This window comes from Rhinoderma darwinii, chromosome 6 (assembly GCF_050947455.1).
Source record: "Rhinoderma darwinii isolate aRhiDar2 chromosome 6, aRhiDar2.hap1, whole genome shotgun sequence".
Lineage (NCBI taxonomy): Eukaryota > Metazoa > Chordata > Amphibia > Anura > Rhinodermatidae > Rhinoderma > Rhinoderma darwinii.
In genome coordinates, this window is record NC_134692.1 from 145,057,556 (window position 1) to 145,066,959 (window position 9,404).

The window sequence follows — 9,404 nt, forward strand, 5'->3', positions numbered from 1 at the left end:
GTCTACCCCCCCCCCCACGCCTTGTTTTTTTCTGTCCCGTGGACTCGGATGGCCTGCTCTGCTCCTTCTGTCTTCGTTTATTATGCTGGACCTCATTGATTAAACTCAGTTGTGTACAAAGGGTGTTTCTTGAAGGGGTTTTCCAAATTATTCCAAAAAGTGGCAGGGGCAGGAGGGATGCATTAAAATTTTTTTTTTAAAAAAGATTCCTGGCGTACCAGTCCTTTGCGCCGCTATTTCTTGACATGGCTGCAGAGATGACTTGCTTGTATACCCACATAATCGTTGCAGCCAATCAATGGTCTCAGTTGGTACACGGCTCAGGATCACGAGGCCAGTGATTGGATGCAGCAATCACATGGGTATACGGGCACATCATCGCCGAGCAATGTCAACAAACAGTGGCAGGGAGGATCGGAACAGCAGTGCTGGAACGCCGGGGACCTCTGAGGTTTTTTTTTTTTTAATGCACCTCTCCTACCCCTGCCACTTTAATAACTGGGAAAGCCCCTTTAACCCTTTGTAATGTGCTTGCTGCTGCTGCTTGCTATTGAATGTTTTAGCGCTTTAAAACCTTTTCCCCCCTCTAGGCCGTCACGTTCCACGTGTTGGGTGGAGGCGCCTGGAGTTTTCAAAGCTTCTCAGATAAGAGTATTCCTGAGAAATGTAATATTTGTATGAAGAAGAAGCCTTTTCTTTTCTGACTTCATCCTAATTTTTTTATATTTTCTGTTTGGGAACGAGGTTTCTTTAGTTCGAGGTGCCGTACACGAAGCTTCGTTTTTCTTTGGCTCCAGTTCCCCGTTTTTCTTTGGCTCCAGTTCCCACAGTTTAAACTGGACATAGTGCTGCCCGGCCTCATTGAGCGCAGCGATCACCTACTTTTATACTTATTTTCTATATGTATTTTTTCTTTCTTGGTGTAAATTTCAAATTAATTTACTTCTTAGATGTCTTCAGCAGGTTCTGGCCACAGAGGTTGGGAGGAAAAAAAACAACAACCTCCAACCGAAAGAACTTTAGTTGTAGGGATTGTAATGCCCCCTGCCCGTTGGCTATGAATTTCTAGGTGCCAGGATTGTCGTCCTTGTGACTTTGCTGATGAATCATCTCTGGAAGATCCATGCTGAGATGTCAGTCCCTCTTCTATCAGGAAAGTCTAAGCGTTGCCATGGGCAATGCCCCCAGTAAATTTATCATTCTAATGGAGGGAGTCCATCTGGATGCTGACCAGGTGGGAAGCTCAAATCTTCACCTCTAGGGGCCTTCAAAGTAGATGAAGCTTTTAAAAAAGCGATGATGGTAGAAGTGGAAACATCCGGAGTACGGTCCATGTTTCCCATGAATGGGATACACTTAAGCAGTGGGGTCCTCCAAAAATTGTTATGGCTTTGACCAAGACTGTCCAGGCGTACTATTGTACATGCTGAGGTCAGGTCAAATCTGAAGGGGCTTCTCTGCTGAGCAGGGCCAGTGCCGCAATGGATTTTGCATTTGGCTACGAATTACAATATTGTGGGTTTGGCTCATACCTGGCTTGAGAACGTTGCCTTATCCTGGCCATGGAATCTCCTCTTAGATAAGCTAAATGTGCCTGATCGCAGTTATTACACAGCTTTAGGCCTGACGGGTATCGGCATGGAAGATTGGCTGGGAACCCCTGGTTCTATTGATTTCTGGAAATCTCCAAGGCCCAACAAAATTAATCCTTCAGAAGTAGATATAGATCCTGGAGTTACACATGATCATCTCATCAGTTGGGCCCCTGACTATCTGGGTGATACTAGCTCCCAACAGGTAAACCTGTCAGACAAAACTATAGCCCTATCTACAGCTGGCAGACACTCTCTCTGGTTTAAATTCTGGGTCGCAGTTAATGCTTTCAGGTACAACCTCTGTGGGTTAGAGTATGAGTCAATTAACAGGTTCCCGACCGCTGGCCGTAAATATACGGCCAGCGGTCAGGGTCTCTAAAGTCCGGCGTATAGTATATATACGGCCGCACTTCAGAGACTGTGCACGCGCGATCGCGTGCACACAGCTCTATGCCCTGGCTGTTGCTAACAGCCATGGGCACTGGGCAGAATGTCAGGGGTCAATCTTTTGGCCCCTGAACATGTGATCGCTGTGACAACCAATCACAGCGATCACATGCATTTCTGCATAGAAAACAGTGTGCACGCGATCGCGTGCACACAGCCCTGTGCCCTCGCTGTTACCAACAGCTCTGGGCACTGGGCAGAGTATCAGGGACCAATCTGATGGTCCCTGAACATGTGGTCGCTGTGACAACCAATCACAGCGATCACATGCATTTCTGCTTATAAAACAGTGTGCACGCGATCGCGTGCACACAGCCCTGTGCCCGCGATCGCGTGCACACAGCCCTGTGCCCTCGCTGTTACCAACAGCTCTGGGCACTGGGCAGAGTATCAGGGACCAATCTGATGGTCCCTGAACATGTGGTCGCTGTGACAACCAATCACAGCGATCACATGCATTTCTGCTTATAAAACAGTGTGCACGCGATCGCGTGCACACAGCCCTGTGCCCTCGCTGTTACCAACAGCTCTGGGCACTGGGCAGAGTATCAGGGACCAATCTGATGGTCCCTGAACATGTGGTCGCTGTGAAAATCACAGCGACCACATTTGTTTTATTTTGAGTTTTCTGGCAGTAAATCTCCTGCCTCTTTTCTTCTCCTCAAATATTGTTTCAGTTTGAGGAGAAAAAGAGACTCGGGAGAATTGCTGCCAGAAGATTACAGTGAAAAAAAAAAAAACAGTTACACTATAAAACATTCTCTGTATAGATAGATTTCTATCTATCTATACAATCTATCTATCCATCTATCTTTTTTTCTATCTATCTACCTTTCTTTCTTTTATTCTATTAGAATAGGCAGGTAGGGAGTATATAATTATATATATATCCACATATATATAATATATATAGCAATAGCGGTTTATTTTTTTGTTAGCGGTAGTGTAGATATATATAGCAGTTAGGCCCCATGCACACGACAGCAAAAAACCTCCGTTTTTGCGGACCGCAACTGCGGTCCGCAAAAACTGAGCCATTCACTTTCATTGAACGCTGACACCTTTCAGTAGCACTACGGAAGGGTGTCAGTGCCGTGGAAATGTTCCGGGAATTATGGAACATGTCCGTTCTTTCGCATTTTGCGGGCCGTGCTCCCATACTTTGTATGGGAGCACGGCCCGAAAATGCGGCTGTCAGTCAGCGGCCGGCCGTGCCCGCGATCGCGGACAGCAATTGCGGGCACGGTCGTGTGCATGGGGCCTTAGTTTGTGTGTTTTATAAAAAAAATAAAAAAATAAAATTTGTTTAGTTAGTGTTAGTGTTAGTTACGTTATGGCGAGGAAGTTGTTTAGCGCCGAGGAGGCATACGCCATGCTGTGGTCTGAGTCGGAGACCGCATCAGAGATGGCGTCCGAGATGGAACCTGTTTTAGGTAGTGACGATGACAGCGTCACTTCAGGTTCATCTTCAGGGGACGTTGTCCCTGATGCAGTCGAAACTGCAGAACATGAAAGCGCAGGGCCAAGTAGCGCTGTAGCACGGGACAGCCTGGTCCCTCCAGTCCAGGCTCTTGTATGGGCACCTGCCCCATCTTTTGGGCCTAGAATCCACGGATTTACTGCCACTCCTGGCATAACCGTGGACAATACAAATTTTGTCCAAATGGATTACTTCCATTTATTTATAACGGACGACATCCTAAATCAGATTGTCCACGAAACAAATTTATATGCCACGCAATATATAAGGCAGAAACCTTCATCCACCCATGCCAGAGATTGGACGCCCACCAATTTGCAGGAATTAAAAAAAAATTTGGGGCTCACCCACAATATGGGTATTGTCAAAAAGCCCTCCATTAGGTCTTACTGGTCAACAAGACCCGCCCAAGCCACCCCAGTATATTCTGCAGTAATGCCCAGGTCTCGTTATGAGACAATAATGAGGTTCCTCCACTTCAATGACAACGCACAGGCCCCCCCAAGTACCGATGCAAACCGGGATCGGTTGTTCAAAATAAGACCGCTAATAAATTCCCTGAATAATTTATTTCTGCAACTCTACACCCCTGAGCAGAATGTAAGTGTGGACGAGCAGATATTTTGGAAGTGTTATAGAAACTCTGTTGAGTTTTGTAAAACCAGCTTTGAAAAAAAGCGATATGTGAAATAATCTTCTTCTATCCTCCGCCCTCCTACATCTCTATGTGATAAATAAGGCCACATATTTGGTATCCCCGTGCACGGGAGAAGTGGCAGAATGTGAACGGAGATTAATTTTGACCGTGGTCTATACCGTGTGTGAAAAATGCTGGTATAAACTGACGCATTTGCTAAAAAATTGCTAATTTTATTTTGTTCCATCTTATTCAAGAAACTTTCAGAAGAAAACTGGACTGTCTAAAAATATGATAAACCCCTTGAAGAAAACCTTGTGGGGTCTGCTTGCGTGAATGAAGTCATTTATGGGGTGATTCTAATGTTTCAGCAGCATTAGGCCCCCCAGAAAACAGTATGCGGCTATAAAATCAAATGCAAAATTCCTGGACCGAAAAGGCCAAAAAGCCTCCTTTTATGCCAAGCCCTGGCACATGCCCGCACAGCGAATAAGGCACACATATTTGGTATCCCCATGCACGGGAGAAGTGGAAGAACGTGAAAGGAGATGAATTTTGGCCGTGGTCCATACCGTGTGTGAAAAATACTAGCCTAAACTGACGCATTTGCTAAAAAAGTGCTGATTTTATTTTGTTCCATCTTATTCAAGAAACTTTCAGAAGAAAACTGGACTTGCTAAAAATATGATAAACCCCTTGAAGGAAACCTTGTGGGGTCTACTTGTGTGAACGAAGTCATTTATGGGGTGTTTCCAATGTTTCAGCAGCATTAGGCCCCCCAGAAAACAGTATGCGGCTATAAAATCAAGTGCAGAATTCCTGGACCGAAAAGGCCAAAAAGCCTCTTTTTATGCCAAGCCCTGGCACATGCCCATGAATAAAGCACACATATTTGGTATCCCCATGCACGGGAGAAGAGGAAGAATGTGAAATGCGATGAATTTTGTCCGTGGTCCATTTTGTGTGTGAAAAAGCTAGCATAAACTGACGCATTTGTTAAAAAAAAAAGCTAATTTTATTTTGTTCCATCTTATTCAAGAAACTTTCAGAAGAAAACTGGACTGTCTAAAAATATGATAAACCCCTTGAAGGAAACCTTGTGGGGTCTACTTGTGTAAATGAAGTCATTTATAGGGTGTTTCTAATGTTTCAGCAGCATTAGGCCCCCCAGAAAACAGTATGCGGCTATAAAATCAAATGCAGAATTCCTGGACCAAAAAGCCTCCTTTTATGCCAAGCCCTGGCACATGCCCGCACAGTGAATAAGGCACACATATTTGGTATCCCCATGCACGGGAGAAGTGGAAGAATGTGAAAGGAGATGAATTTTGACCGTGGTCTATACCGTGTGTGAAAAATACTAGCCTAAACTGACGCATTTGCTAAAAAAGTGCTGATTTTATTTTGTTCCATCTTATTCAAGAAACTTTCAGAAGAAAACTGGACTTGCTAAAAATATGATAAACCCCTTGAAGGAAACCTTGTGGGGTCTACTTGTGTGAATGATGTCATTTATGGGGTGTTTCTAATGTTTCAGCAGCATTAGGCCCCCCAGAAAACAGTATGCGGCTCTAAAATCAAATGCAAAATTCCTGGACCGAAAAGGCCAAAAAGCCTCCTTTTATGCCAAGCCCTGGCACATGCCCGCACAGCGAATAAGGCACACATATTTGGTATCCCCATGCACGGGAGAAGTGGAAGAATGTGAAAGGAGATTAATTTTGTCCGTGGTCTATACCGTGTGTGAAAAATACTAGCCTAAACTGACGCATTTGCTAAAAAAGTCCTGATTTTATTTTGTTCCATCTTATTCAAGAAACTTTCAGAAGAAAACTGGACTTGCTAAAAATATGATAAACCCCTTGAAGGAAACCTTGTGGGGTCTACTTGTGTGAATGAAGTCATTTATGGGGTGATTCTAATCTTTCAGCAGCATTAGGCCCCCCAGAAAACAGTATGCGGCTCTAAAATCAAATGCAAAATTCCTGGACCAAAAAGCCTCCTTTTATGCCAAGCCCTGGCACATGCCCGCACAGTGAATAAGGCACACATATTTGGTATCCCCATGCACGGGAGAAGTGGAAGAATGTGAAAGGAGATGAATTTTGTCCGTGGTCTATACCGTGTGTGAAAAATACTAGCCTAAACTGACGCATTTGCTAAAAAAGTGCTGATTTTATTTTGTTCCATCTTATTCAAGAAACTTTCAGAAGAAAACTGGACTTGCTAAAAATATGATAAACCCCTTGAAGGAAACCTTGTGGGGTCTACTTGTGTGAATGAAGTCATTTATGGGGTGTTTCTAATGTTTCAGCAGCATTAGGCCCCCCAGAAAACAGTATGCGGCTATAAAATCAAGTGCAGAATTCCTGGACCGAAAAGGCCAAAAAGCCTCCTTTTATGCCAAGCCCTGGCACATGCCCGCACAGTGAATAAGGCTCACATATTTGGTATCCCCATGCACGGGAGAAGTGGAAGAATGTGAAAGGAGATTAATTTTGGCCGTGGTTCATACCGTGTGTGAAAAATGCTAGCATAAACCGACGCAATTGTTAAATTCTTGCATTTTTTTCCAATTTTGCCCACTTTAGAGAAAAAAAAAAAAATTATATATACTGACAAATGCCACTAAAACAAAGCCGTATCTGTCCTTTAAAAAGAGTGTAAAATTCAAAGATGAACTTTATTCACCTGCTGAGTTATAGTCATCTAAAGAAGCGCATAGCAAAATTGTGAAATTTGCTCTGGTCATTTAGCTGTAAAACAGCCTAGTCCTTAACCGGTTAAGAGCTTCTCTGACAAGAGGTAATCATTACTGCAGTCCTTTGAGGTAGACATAGACCCTTCAAATGTGTCATCACTTCCTCTGATGCCCCCAGAAGTCAATACCAAGGCCGACCAAGGTTCCATAGAGGGAGATTAAGATGCTCCATAGCCCTTAACAAAGTCAATCAGGATGGCCGAGAAGTCTAGGACTCTACGTTGGGGTCCTGGAGGCGTTGATTCTGACACTAGAAAGCCCAAACTCTGACACCAGATCCCTTCATGTAGGGGGTGCCTCCAAATTTCTTCTGAATCTGGCAAAGTATAACCTTTTCCTGGGGTTAAAGACCATACAGTCCAGCTATTCAATAGATTTTTAAGGTCATCCTGGAAGTCTCCTCTCTACAATTCCTAGAAAGGAAGATCCTAGATGAGGTCCCTACTGGGAGAGGAACTTGAGTTTATTCTTCTGTAATTCTAGCTCCTAAGTCTTCGGGCAAATGAAGGAAAGGTATCGGCCTCCGATTCTTTAGGAAGAAATTCATATAGGAGACAATCAGAGCCATGAAAAGGAGATTTCATGGCCTCTCTGGTCTTAGAGGATGCGAACCTTCACATTCCCATTTTCCTGCCTCTCAGAAAATATCAAAGAACATTTGTGTATATTAGGCCTCATTTACACGAGCGTGCGACGCGCGTGCTTTTCACGCGTGTCGTACGCACCTATAATAGTCTATGGGGCTGTTTAGACGATGCGTGAATTTTGCGCTGCGTGAGTGCGTTGCGTAAAACTCACGACATGTTCTATATTCTTGCGTTTTTCACGCAACACGCACCCATTGACTTCAATGGGTGCGTGAAAACAACGCATGCCACACTGACGGTCCTGCGTTGCATGCGCGAAAATCACGCAAGAGCTGTCAAAAGGATGAATGTAAACAGAAAAGCACCACGTGCTTTTCTGGTTACAAACATCCAAACGGAGTGTCAAATTAGAGATGAGCGCACCGAACTTCACCGGGTTCGGCCGAACTCGTTTTAACCGAACCCGGCAAAAAATGTTCGGGTACGCGACGTCAGGAGACAGTCACTGCCCACGGTGCTCAAAGACTTAAACTGTTTCAGCACCCTGGACAGTGACTTTCGATCACAATATACATATACGTGTAAAAAAAAAAAGAAGTTCTGACTTACCGATAAGTCCCGGCTCCTTCCTCCAGTCCGACCTCCCGGGATGACAATTCAGGCCAAGTGACAGCTGCAGCCAATCACAGGCCAAGCACAGGCTGCAGCCAATCACAGGCTGCAGCGGTCTCATGGCCTGCCGCGTCATCCTGGGAGGTGGGGCCGGATGACAAGAGAGGGACGCGTCACCAAGGCAACGGCCGGGAGACCGGACTGGAGGAAGCAGGCAGTTCATGGTAAGTGTGAACGTCTTTTTTTATTCACAGGTTGGTGTAGATTGTGATCGGCATTCACTGTCGAGGGTGCTGAAAGAGTTACTGCCGATCAGTTAGCTCTTTCAGCACCTTGGACAGTGACGGGCGTCGACTAGCCTCATCTCTATGATGGCGGCTGCGCGAAAATCACGCAGCCGCGCATCATACACGGATGACACACGGAGCTGTCAATTGCCTTTTGCGCACGCAAAACGCAGCGTTTTTTTGCGCGCGCAAAACGCACACGCTCGTGTAAATGAGGCCTAAGAGGCAGTGTCAAACACCCTGCAATTCATAATTTTTTAGTTCCAACCCCCAGCTCAACAACATACTACACTACTTGCAGGTACGGGGGGAGTGTGTGAGAGTGAGATCGAGTGTGAGTGTGTCTTTTCAAGAATCTTAACTTTTTATTTTATATGTTGCTGTCGCCATATGAGGACTTGTTTTTTTTGCGGGTCAAGATGTAGTTTTCATTGGTAGTATTTTGGGGAACATGGGACTCAACTTTTATAAAAAATTTTGGTGGGGGCGTTTTTTGAATAGAAAAAACCGCCAACTTTTTGCTGTAGTTTTTGTACTGCGTTCACCCGGCAGTTTAACCCCTTAATGACCAAGCCAGATTTGCCAAATCTGGTATGTCCACACGGCCAAATTACGTCCAAAATTACAGCTTGAAAGCAATGGGCTGACGTTTGTCTGTTCACACGAGGCGTATATTTGCGCCTCGCTGTCGAAAGACGGCGCGTAAATAGACGCTCGCGCCAAAGAAGTGTCATGTCACTTCTTGGGACGTAAATGGAGCCGTTTTCCATGGAAAACCAGCTCCAGTTACATCCGTAATGGACGCGGCGTTCAAGCACCTGCACATGCCGTTACGGCTGAAACGACGGGGCTGTTTTCTTCTGGAAACAGCCCCATAATTTCGGCCGTTACGGACGCTGCCGTGTGAACATACCCTAACTTTATCAGAGAATAACTGCGAAAGTTTTGAATATCCAAGTAAATCTGACATTGTTTTTTCGTCACATGTTGTACTTTAT